This window comes from Trachypithecus francoisi, unplaced genomic scaffold (assembly GCF_009764315.1).
Source record: "Trachypithecus francoisi isolate TF-2019V2 unplaced genomic scaffold, Tfra_2.0 Lachesis_group11, whole genome shotgun sequence".
Classification (NCBI taxonomy): domain Eukaryota; kingdom Metazoa; phylum Chordata; class Mammalia; order Primates; family Cercopithecidae; genus Trachypithecus; species Trachypithecus francoisi.
In genome coordinates, this window is record NW_022681456.1 from 117,355,174 (window position 1) to 117,366,492 (window position 11,319).

At 42.1% G+C, this 11,319-nt stretch overlaps 1 pseudogene; it reads right to left on the minus strand.

Moving 5' to 3' along the window:
- Nucleotides 1-2,477: 2,477 nt before the first annotated feature.
- Nucleotides 2,478-9,576, minus strand: LOC117090898 (annotated as a pseudogene).
- Nucleotides 9,577-11,319: the final 1,743 nt, after the last annotated feature.

The following is an 11,319-nucleotide window of genomic DNA, read 5'->3' on the forward strand; positions in this document are numbered from 1 at the left end:
CCCTAAAAACTAACAACAACAACAACAACAGAGTCTGAAGCAAAGTTTATATGTTAACACTTTATTTGGAGTGGAATTCCAGGGCAGCAAGAGTGAGGGAAGAAGGAAGGAAGGAATTGAAGCAGGGAGGGAGGGTACGCAAACATAAGGTGGCATCTTTCTTATCCTGCTGATCCCTATTTCACAAAGAGACGCAGGCAAGCCCATCATACAGGGCATCTCCTGAGAGGCTGCACAGATCCACTGAGCCCTGGAACAGACCATTAGGTTTGGAAAGGTGGAAAAGTAAGTCATGTATTAGTCAGTGGCTTCTTATTTTGTGCTTTTCATTGGAAAAAATTTAACCAATTTTTTTTCTCCTTCTTGCTTTCTTGCCTTTTTAAAATTTTCAGAGCAGAAGAACTTGGCCATCTCACTATTTTTAAATTTCCTGGACCTCCAGGGTATTACTCGCCTCCCCACCCGCCCCCACCGCCACCTTTCCCCAGCAGCTGCTGGGGAAGCCAACAGCTGGGGCTGGTCGGGTAGAACTCGGGCGTCTGAGCAGCCGAGGCTCCTGCTGGGGCAGATACAACGCAGCTGTGTGGAAGCTCAGCCAGTGGCGTGAGGAGAGGAAGCAACTGCAGTGGGGGGGGGGGGGGGGGGGGGGGGGGGGGGGGGGGGGCTGTTGTTTGGCAAACTGCCAAGGGGCCAGGACAGGTTGGATCAAACAATTCTTTTTTTCTAATTGAGATTTTATTGGTTGTGTTGGGGATCACTAAGTATATAGACATTTCACAATTTTGCACAATTTGTACACAATTTTGTACCAAAATCTAAAAAGCCATGTATGGTAAGCTTTAAAAGCAGATATTCTGATGACTTTGCAGCTTGAAATTTGAAGGCCAAATTTCCTTAAGAAGATATCAAATGCCAGCGTCTTCAAACGTGGATAAACTGTTACGTAAGTACCACCAATTAACAATTTTTAAACTATTATTATTATTATTACTTTTCTTTTTTGAGACGGAGTCTCACTCTCGCCCAGGCTGGAGTGCAGGGGTGTGATCTTGGCTCACTGCAAACTCCGCCTCCCGGGTTCACGCCATTCTCCTGCCTCAGCCTCCCAAGTAGCTGGGACTACAGGTGCACATCACCACTCCCGGCTAATTTTTGGTATTTTTTAGTACAGATGGGGTTTCACCGTGTTAGCCAGGATGGTCTCGATCTCCTGACCTCATGATCCACCTGCCTCGGCCTCCCAAAGTGCTGGGATTACAGGCGTGAGCCACTGCACCTGGCCAACAATTTTATATCATAGACACTACATACTGAAATTTTCAATCTTTCACAGCACATTAACAAAGTTCCTAGGAAAACAGGACTACCACAGCCACAGATGTTAGAGAGTGCACACAGTTTTGACAGGGAGAGCCACCATCAAGGAGTGGTTTTCTTTTTTTATTGAGACAGAGTCTCGTTCTGTCAACCAGGCCGGAGTGCAGTGGCGTCATCTTGGCTCACTACTACCTCTGCCTCCCAGGTTCAAGTAATTCTCCTGCCTCAGCCTCCCAAGTAGCTGGGATTATAGGTGTGTGCCACAACACCCGGCTAATTTTTTGTATTTTAAGTAGAGATGGGGTTTTGCCATGTTGGCCAAGCTGGTCTCGAACTCCTGACCTCAGATGATCCACTCACCTCAGCCTCCCAAAATGCTGGGGTTACAGGTGTGAACCACTGCACCCGGCCCAAGGAGTGGTTTTCTTAGGAAACAATTCTACTAAAAAACAACATGGGAATAGGATTAAAAATGTTCAAGGCATTAAGTGCGGGACTGTGACCCCATATTGCCATGTAGTATGTTTTCTATTATAGGATATAAAAACTATCCCCCATTTGTGGACTATTAAGCTGACACCCAAGACAGTCAGTCTCCTGTAATCCAGTATCCTACATTATTTGCTTGTTGTGCCAAAAAATAAATAACTAGCAAATGATTCCATCTCTTAAATAAAAGCATTCACACTTAAAACAATGGGATGAAGAGGGATTCCCTCCTCTTAAAAATGTTTCTAGAGGCTGGGGATGGTGGCTCACATCTGTAATCCCAGCACTTTGGGAGGATGAGGTGGGTGGATCACCTGAGGTCAGGAGTTCCAGACTAGCTTGGCCAACATGGCGAAACCCCATCTCTACTAAAAAAAAAAAAAAAAAAAAAAAAAAAAAATTAGCTGGGTGTGGTGGCGGTCACCTGTAATCTCAGCTACTCATGAGGCTGAAGCAGGAGAACTACCTGAACCCGGGAGGCCAAGGTTGCAGTGACCCCAGAATGTGCCACTCCTCTCCAGCCTGGGCAATAGAATGAGACTCTGTCTTAAAAAAAGAAAAAAAAAAGTTTCTAGAGCTACTAAAACACTTGGCATTTACAAAATAGTTGATAAAAAATATTCATACTAGGAAGGGAGACAGGAACTGTGGATAAAACAGGGCATATGATACTAATCACACGTGGCTTCTTTGTCTCCAGCTTCATCAGAGGCTGGACTTTCCCCATTTTCAGTTTCTCCATTTTCTGCAGGTAAATCTTCTTGAGTTTCTTGGTTAGCCATTTTGGCCTGTTTTCCCTTTACTCTTCTTTTTCCCTTTTGTTTGCCTTTCTTTGTCTGAAGGTTTGTCCTTTCCTGCTGCCTTTTTTGTTTTCGTTTCTACTGTTGCAGGAGCAGGTTTAGCTGACAACCTCACCCATCTCCTCTTGGCATCTTCCTTCCCTGTGTCTTGGGCTGAGCTGACCTTCCTCTTGTGTATCTTGGTGGTGAGGAGGCCACTACCGCTCCTCTTACAGCTCGAGCTGCTGAGACCTGCAGCTAGGGCAGTAGGAGAACCTGATGGAACCTGGGTCAAGTCAAATTGATACAGCACATACACAGTCAAATTCACCAATGATGTTAGAAAAACCCAGTTTTCCTCATATTGCTGGTGAGGGAACTGAAACTAGAGAAACAAAGTAATTTGTCCAAAGTCACACAACCATTATGATTGAGTTGGGATGTATTTCAAAGTACTTTTCCCTATATATTTTACAATGTTTTGCACTGAACAAATGTATGTCTGAAGTTTCTATTCTTTTTTTTTTTTTTTCTCTCCTTCCTTAAACACTTAGGACGTTTTTTTGTTTTTAACTTTTATTTTAGGTTCAGGGATACATATGCAGGTTTGTTATATAGGTAAATTGTGTGCCATGGGAATTTAGTGTACAGATTATTTCATCACCCAGGTAATAAGCATAGTCCCCGATTGGTAGTTTTTTGATACTCACTGTCCTCCCTCCCTCCAAACTCAAGTAGGCCCCAGTGTCTATTATTGCGTCTATGTCTATTGACATAAAGTCCACTCAATGTGAGAACATACAGTATTTGGTTTTCTGTTTCTGTGTTAATTTGCTTAGGATAATAGTCTCCAGCTTCATCTATGTTGCGGCAAAGGACATGATCTCATTCCTCTTTATGGCTGTGTAGTATTCTATGTATATACATACCACATTTTCTTATCCAGTCTTCCACTGATGGACATTTAGGTTGGTTCCATGTGTTTGTTATTGTGACTAGTGCTATGATGAACAGACACATGCATATGCCTTTATGGCAGAACAATTTATATTCCTTTGGGTATATACCCAATAATGGGATTTCTGGGTCAAATAGTAATTCTGCTTTGAGTTCTTTGAGAAATCTCAAAACTGCTTTCCATAATGGTTGAACTAATTTACATTCCTACCAGCAGTGTACAAGCATTCCCTTTTCTTTACAACCTTGCCAACATCTGTTATTTTTTTGACTTTTTCATAATAGCCATCTGACCGGTTTGAGATGGTATCTTATTGTCGTTTTGATTTGCATTTCTCTTTTGACTAGTGATACTGAGCATTTTTTCATATGCTCTTTGGCCATGTATACATTTTCTTCTTCTTTTTTTTTTTTTTTTGGAGACAAGAGTCTTGCTCTGTTCCAGAGTGGAATGCAGTGATGTGATCACAGCTCCCTGCAGCTTCTACCTCCTGGGTTCAAGCTATCCTCCTGCCTCCAGAGTAGCTGGGACCACAGGTATGCATCACTACACCTGGCTAATTTTTTATTTTTAGGAGAGATGAAGTCACTATGTTGCACAGGCCGGTCTCAAAGTCCTGGGCTCAAGTGATCCTCCCACCTTTCGGTCTCCCAAAGTGCTGGGATTACAGATGTGAGCCACTGTGCCCGGCTGTATGTATTCTTTTGAAAAGTGTTTGTTCATGTCCTTTGTCAACTTTTTAATGGACAAATGCTTGTTAATTTGTTTAAATTACTTATAGATTCTGGATATTACTCCTTTGTTGGATGCATAGTTTGCAATATTTTCTCCCATTCTGTAGGTTGTTTACTCTAATAGTTTCTTTTGCTGTGCAAAAGCTTTTTAGTTTAATTAGGTCCCATTTGTCCATTTTTATTTCTGTTGCAATTGCTTTTAGTGTCTTCATGATGAAATCTTTGCTAAGTCCTATGTCCAGAATGGTACTTCCTGGGTTCTCTTCCAGGGTTTTTATAGTTTTAGGTTTTACATCTAAGACTTTAAACCATCTTGAATTGATTTTTGTATATGGTTAAAGGAAGGGGTCCAGTTTCATTCTTCTGCATATGGCTAGCTAGTTATCCCAGCACCATTTATTGAATAGGAAGTTCTTTCCCCATTGCTTGTTTTTGCCAACTTTGTCTAAGATCAGATGATTGTAGGTGTGCGGCTTTATTTCTGGGCTCTTTATTCTGTTCCATTGGTCTATGTGTCTGTTTTTCTACCAGTACCATGCTGTTTTGGTTACTGTAGCCTAAATACTGATGACTTTTGATTTAGCCAGCCAATTAACAGTCCGGCCCTTTCTGTCTGGACTGGTCTGTCCCTTTCCAAAACTCTTATTTGTACCCCAAGTTCCTGAACTCCATTTTTTTTTTTTCTGCAAAGGGCACTGGTGGGCAGTTTAAAGTAGGGCAAGTCCCTTCAGACTTTAGGTTTCTTTAGGCTGTTTCCTAAAGACTAGGCTGTTTCCCATGCCCAGGATGCATGGGAAACAGCTGCAGGTTGAGGCAATAATGATAAACCCAGAGATACTAAGTTCTGGACTTCTTAGTGGCCTATTTGATTGGTAATTATCTAGTCTACAAGTCCTCAGGTCCAGGTAGGACAAAAAGGACACTATTGCTTTATCTTGATTGGCTCTCTAGACATGGTTACCTTTTACATAGAAGGGAGGCTCTATCAGAGGAAAGTTGGAGATGGGACAAATCTCAGGTGAACCCTATTCTAATTGAGTGCAATAGCCCCATTAATCAGCAACAGCTGAGCAAGACCAGCATCCCTAGAACCTGTTATCTTTGCGGCTGCCTTATCTTTGTTGCTTCTTAGGTCCACAAAGACCCTGCTGCTTGTGTTTGTGTGTAGATAGAAAGGGGATCTCTGGGGCAGCCGTATCTTCCTCTGTGGACAAGTGTGATACATATGGAAATTCCAAGTGGTGGCACCTGTGAAGAAGTGGACCATTCTGGAACCCTGGTGTCTGTGGCAAAGAAAGAAAGGAAGCAAGGGGAACCAGCCGCCCTGAAAGGAGGTAACAATGGTTAGCCTTATGCAGGGTTTCCTTATGTCACTGTATCTTCTTCATTTTTTTCTGTCATTTCTTCTTTCCCCAAAAGTAACAGTGCCAAACATAAAATACTGTTGCATTGAACCAGGTCTCCTTCTAAGCCCTGGAGAACTGGAACCTTCCTACATTTTATTATGCATGTTTTTCTTGCTTACTTCAGGCCAGAAAGGCTATATACTGCCAGGAATAAAACAGTGAAAATCAGTCTTTGCTGCTGGCTCTATGCATGTGGTCAAATGATTATTGGCAAGAGCACTGTCAGGATGCTAGCAGGGGATTCTGAAGGTGTCTGCTAATAACATATTCTCACAGGGTGATTTAGGGGAGTTGCAGGAGTACAAGGCTCTTTCTGGTGTGAAAAGCCATTCCATTCTCCTTGGGGGCTGTCTGACCTTCTTCTCCTTTTTCCTCTCACCCGAGACTGCCCTGTGGTCCCACCCAGTGTTTTCATAAAGAAATATTTTTAGATAATAACACATAGAAATTACCTGCTTGGCCAATTAACATATCTGGGTACCAGAAAGCCACCATGGAAGGGGCAGGCATTCTGTGGGACTCCCCTGCTTTTTAAAAGCTGAGTTCAATCTCTGCTCTTCCAACAGTGTCTGGTGGAATCGTTTGAAACTTTCAAAACAATTTGATAGGAATTTTATGTCTGTTGAATCTAATAAAAAACTTGATCTTGTATTCCTTTTTTTTGTTTTTTTCATTTTCTTTTTCTATTGACTCATTTTTAGTGTATTTTATTAGGGAATCGGGTGATTGGGAAAGAACAACAAAAAACACTGTTCCCCAGGCGTTTTGAGAAGCAGCACCCCTAAGTCATGCTGGTGCCCAACTTCTCTTACCCATATTGGCACAGGGATACCCTCTGCAAAGGTTTCCTCCCAGAGTCCCAAAAAAGGAATGGAGCAATTTCCCTGCAGTCCCCGGTGTTCCCTGTCAACCTGTCCGCCTTACTTCCGGGAAACTGGGAACACGTTGTGGGACCGCCTCCTCTCTTCCTCTTTCTTCCTGTCCTACAACCCCCTTCGTCAGGAGAGGGCGGATGTTTCTTTAATTTCCCATCTATCTACTATAGTCCATTGGGACTAGCTCTTCATATACTTAATGTGAGTTAAAAATGTAGAGAATCCTTTCTCTCTCAATTGTGTCTAGTTTATTGTTATGCTACGCCATCTCTTGAATGTTATAAGTTGAATAATAACTCCTGCTCTTCTCATTCCTCCTTTCACAGTCTCGATCCAATCTGCACCTCCTTCTCTCCCAGGATACTTTAGGTTTTGACAAAGATTCTTTGCCTGGCCAAACTTTAGCCAGGCTTCCAAATCTTCTGCTCAGCCCATCTGTGCACTTTCTTGCAACATCCAGTTTTTAGCAAAGAACCCTGCTAAGTCAGTTTAGCCAGAACCCCTCATCCTCAATATCTGATCATCCTGGATATCTGATCAGAATTTTCCGCTCCCACTTCCCCAACACGATGCCTGTTCACCCTGGCCTGTCTTCAGCAAGAATCCTGTTAGGTTGGTTTAGCCAGAATCCCCCTTACCCCTGATGTTTCCTGTTAGTAATTTTCCATCCACTGACCCCCCCCACCCTGCTCCTTGGCGTCAATTATGATTCCCACCTGCTTGTGCTGTACTTGGAGTTGCCGCAGTCTCCCTCCCTGATTGCAAGACCCCGTTGCCCTGGTCCCTGTAGCTATTGTGATGGTTCTCAATGACGTTTTCCTTGCCATGCTTAACTAGTATCACTGAATAAGTTTTCCTTAACAGTTAACTAGGGAGAAGGTTGCATAGTGTAATTTTTCAAAATACTCTCTTCCCTTGCACAGTTTCGTGCATTGAGTTATGCTAACAGCACCACTTCTGTCACGGATCCCACACCACACGCTAATAACATGTAGAGCTGTAAATATATGGCATAATTATTTCTGTTGCATCACTTGTAGTGAGCATAAAGCGGGCTCATTCTCACCCTTCGAGTCTCAGCCTAAATGCTGCCTCCCCAGAGGTGCCTTTCTTGATGAGTGTCTTCTTCTAGTTAGTTTCTATCTCATCATTTTGTTTTTTTTTTAAATAACTTTATCACAATGTTTTATGCCACTTATTTTTTACTTACTAATTGTCTCTCCCGTAGAAATGTAAGATCCATGAGGCCAGGATCTTTTTTTTATTTATTTATTTATTTATTTATTTATTTTGAGATAGTGTCTCACTGTGTTGCCCAGGCTGTAGTGCAGTGGTGTGAACATGGCTCACTGCAGCCTTGACCTCCTGTGCTCAAGCCTCCTACCTCAGCCTCCTGAGTAGCTAGAACTACAGGTGCATGCCATGACACCTGGCTAATTTGTTTATTTTTTAATTTTTGTAGAGATGAGGTCTCACCATGTTGCCCAGGCTGGTCTCAAATTCCTGGACTCAATCATTCCTCCTGCTTTGGCTTCCCAAAATGGGATTACAAGTGTGAACCACTGCTCCTGTGTTTACGTTTTTGGTTTTAATTTTAATTTGTTGGGAGGCCAAGGCAGGTAGATCACTTGAGCCCAGGGGTTTGAGACCAGCGTGGGCAACATGGTGAAACCCCGTCTCTACAAAAAAAAAAATACACAAATTAGCCAGGTGTGGTGGTGGGCACCTGTAGCACCATCTACTTGGGAGACTAAGGTGGAGGTGGGAGGAACACCTGAGCCTGGGAGGTTGAGGCTGCCAAGAGCTGTGATTGTGCCACTGCATTCCAGCCTGGTGACAGAGTAAGACCCCATCTCTAAATAAATAAATATTTTTCTTTAGAGACAGAGTTATGCTCTGTCACCCAGGCTGGAGTGCAGTGGCACAATCATAGCTTGCTACAGCCTCGAACTCCTGGGCTCAGGTGATCTTCCCGCCTCAGCGTCCCAAAGTACTGGGATTACAGGCATAAGCCACTGCAGCTGGCCCTTTTAATTTATTATAGTATCTCCAATGCCTAGCATAGAGCCTGGTGCACAGCAGGTGATTGTAAGTCTTTGCTGAGTGAGTGAAAATATACTAAAGAGCTCCTCCTTGTGGATGCTTAGGCTGCAAATCCCTTTTGAGGCACGGATGGAATTGCAACATTACTCCTGCCCGTGGCTGTTTGTATTTGAAACATCTGGAGTCCTGTAAAGGTGACTGCATTTTGCTATTCAGGAAGGGTGGCTAATTTCAGCTTAAGATGTTCAAGTTTCATCAAAAAAAGAAGCTGATAGGTGATGGAGCTCCCCCAGGATAATTCAGAGAGCGAACCTGAGAGAAGATAGGGGAAGAGAAAATGGTCACGACTCAGACAGAGGTCCTAGTGTCTCTATTATGTCAGTTGCCTAATTTGAGGCATACTTTTGTGGCTCAGGGGGTGTCCTGGCAAGCGAGCAAGGGAAATAATTGTTGTAAAAGACCATTATGCCAGTGCCCGGGGCAGTGGCTGAAGTGGAGGACCAGTAGGTGCCATATTTTAGAGTAAAGTGGCCCAGGCAGGATGCCACTCTGCACCGCATGCCACTTTATGGTTTAAGCTAAAGATGACGCCTGCTCTTTCCCTGGGGTATTTTGTGAGTCAGAGACTGAAGCCTGCACAGCTGCTCCTCTGCAGGGCATTGTCCTTCCCTGCTGCAGCCCCGTATCTGGGAGCAGCCCTGGTCTCCCCCTTCTCTCTTCTCTTTATCATTTGTCAATAGCCAATTGATTTAATCTTCCAACTCTTTCTTGACTATGGTTTGCTTTTCTCCTCCTTTGTTTGAGACCAAGCTATCATCTTTTTTGCCTAAATGATTGCAAGAACCTCCTGAGAGTTTATTCCAAATCAAACTTGATTGCTTCTATTTTACTTTTCAGAATGATCTCAATCAGGTCCCTCTCCAGGTTAAATTCTTCAACGGATCCTCTGTTGTTTCGTTGCTCAAACATCTCCATCTTTCTCCTTCCTTAAGCCTTATCTTATTACTTATATTTTCTTCCCTCCTCGCAATTCTTAAGATTTCCCCCTATGTTTCCAGTTTCTAGAACTTACAATGCTTTTTTTTTTTTTAAATTAGTGCTTTTGCACTATAGTTTCACTTGGTCCACAACATGATTAATTTATGTATACTGGCCTTCTATTCTGAGAGATGGTAAAGCTCACTTTTACTTCTATTAGCTTTAAACAATTCCATAGTAATTTCCATAGAGATACTCATGTTGTCTGCAAATGAAGACAGGTTTACTTCTTTCTTTTCAAAGTGTCTGCATGTACTTCTTTTTTTTTTTTTTTTTTTTTGAGAAAGAGTCTCACTCTGTCACCCAGGCTGGAGTGCAGTGGCACAATCTCAGTTCATGGCAACCTCTGCCTCCTGGGTTCAAGTGATTCTCCTGCTTCAGTCTCCTGAGAAGCTGGGACCACAGGCTTGCGCACCCAGCTAATTTTTGTATTTTTAGTAGAGATGGGGTTTCACTATGTTGGCCAGGTTAGTCTTGAACTCCTGACCTCAAGTGATCCGCCTAGGCCTCCCAGAGTGCTGGGATTACAGGTGTGAGCCACCATGCCTGGCCATGTACTTCTTTTTTTTGTCTTATTGCCCCAGCTAGAATCTCCGGTGGTGTTAAATAAGCATAGGGAGCGTGGATGTTCTTCCTGATCTTAGGGGGAAAGGATTCAGTCTTTCACCTTTAAGTGATGTTAGCATATGTTTTTTATAGGTTTTCTTTATCAGGTTGAGAAAACTTCATTCTATTTTTTTTTAGCTTGTTGAAAATTTTTATCGTGAAGAGATACTGAATTTTGTGAAATACTTTTTCTGCAACTCTTAAGATAATTATATGCTTTTACTTTTTACGTGGACTGATTTCAAATGTTGAACAAACTCTGTATTCCAAGAGAAACTTCACTTGTTTATTCTTTTTATATGTTGCCAGATTTGATTTGTTAATATATTGTTAAGAATTTTAGCATCTGTGTTCATGAAGGATCATGATATGTACTTTTCTTGTAATATATTGGTCTGGTTTTGCTATCAGGTTAATTGTTGGCCTGATAAAATTAGTTGGCATTTCATCTTCTACTCTCTGTAAATGTGTGTAGAATTTGTGTTATTTCTTATCTAAATGTTTCATAGCCTTCACCACTGAAACCATCTGGGCCTAGACATTTTTCTGTGGGAAGGTTTGCAGCTATAAATTTACTATCTTTTGTGGATGATATTCAAGTTATCTACTTTTTCAATGAGATTTGGCAGTTTTAGCTTTTAAAGGAATTTGTCTGTTTCTTATAGGTTATTAAATTTATTGGTATAAAGTTACTCATAATGTTTCTTTATTGTATCTCTAGGGTATCTCTAGGATCTATAGTGATGTCTCCCTCTTTCATTCTTTTCTTTTTTTTTAATTTTTTTAGAACAGGTTCTCCCTATATTGCCTAGGCAGATCTCAAACACCTGGGCTCAAGTTAGCCTCCCGCCCCTACCTCCCTAAGTGTTGGAATTACAGAGCCACTGCTCCCAGCCTCTTTCATTCCTGATATTTGTTAAATTGTGTAATTTTGTTTGTTTCTTAAGTCTGGCTATAGAGGTCTACAGATCTTATTAAATTTGAAAAAACCCAGCTTTTGGTTTTGATTTTCTGTGTTGCTTTTCTGTTTTCTATTTTAATGATTTCTACATTTTCATTATTTCATTTCTTCCG